At 42.0% G+C, this 1,085-nt stretch overlaps 1 long non-coding RNA gene across 1 annotated transcript; it reads right to left on the bottom strand.

Moving 5' to 3' along the window:
* Nucleotides 1-29: 29 nt before the first annotated feature.
* Nucleotides 30-617, bottom strand: LOC123484931. The gene is made up of 3 exons (XR_006658788.1): nt 544-617; nt 325-459; nt 30-214 (listed from the first exon to the last, which is right to left on the bottom strand). It is a non-coding gene; the product is annotated as an uncharacterized LOC123484931 (long non-coding RNA).
* Between the last annotated feature and the right edge of the window lie 468 nt (nt 618-1,085).

Raw genomic sequence — 1,085 nt, 5'->3', positions numbered from 1 at the left:
CTGCAGATATCAGCAAGATACACAGAATGGAAAAAAACTGCAAAATCCAATCCCACCTCATCATGTAACAAAAATATTGATGACTGCTCTCTCTGAAGCAGCAAGTTGAAAGAAGTGAAAGTTGGTACGGTGGCTTGGAAGAACAGCAGGTACACTTCTGTCATGGGGTCAGTGAATGTCTGCACAAGTCTCTTGAACCTGGCCTGATTTTCATCTTGAATCAACAAATAAATAACACAAAACAAGAGGTTGTCATTAATACAAGTATGTGACTAACAATCCATGTAGTTGCTGCATAATGAAATTGAAAATTGATGACCATACTAGCAGATTTGTAGTAGCTGGCCAGAGGTTCATACAGCCTCAGGATCCTGGTCACACAACGTTCAAGGCTTAGCCAACGGACCGAGATATGCAGGAGGACCTCCATGTACTCCGCTTCATGGAGCTCACAAAACTCTGTTTTAGACATTAAATCCATATCATATATTTTCTACAGCTCAGCATTTCAGTATTACACTTAATAGTATCAAACATGCATACCTGTCAGGTATCCTTTCCGATTTGTGCTACCCTTGAACCAGTAACCGATGTCCACTACCATATCCTCCAAATCAGAACCGGACACCTGCAATGCATAAATCAAGCATAACACATTCAGTCAATGCACGTAATTAGGATACAAATAAAAAGTTACATGTAAAGATAAATCAGGCCTTAACTCACTTTAAAAAATCCCACTCCTGCAGCTTTGGCGGTGTTATGTGCCACATGACAAGGACAACCATGAATAAAGGTGTTGGGATGCTTCTGGAGCACCCTAGAGGCAATGGAATTACGTGGTCCAATGTTCACAGCCTCATTGTCAACTGAGAGACCAATGCAGTTCTCCCAAGGGATGCCATGCTCCTCTATGGTGGAGTTAATTTTGGTGAAGATCTCACTTGCTGGCCCACATCTCGTCCCACTTGTTGAGCACATATTTAAGGAACTGGTGGACAACTTTGCTGCCCATGAAGACCCGGACAGTAAGCGGGTTCATCTTTTCCACTCCTATAATGACAAGTTAGAATCATACAGATGTT

Source organism: Coregonus clupeaformis, unplaced genomic scaffold, assembly GCF_020615455.1.
Source record: "Coregonus clupeaformis isolate EN_2021a unplaced genomic scaffold, ASM2061545v1 scaf0498, whole genome shotgun sequence".
Taxonomy (NCBI): Eukaryota; Metazoa; Chordata; class Actinopteri; order Salmoniformes; family Salmonidae; genus Coregonus; species Coregonus clupeaformis.
This window is presented reverse-complemented; position numbering and strand designations above follow the sequence as displayed.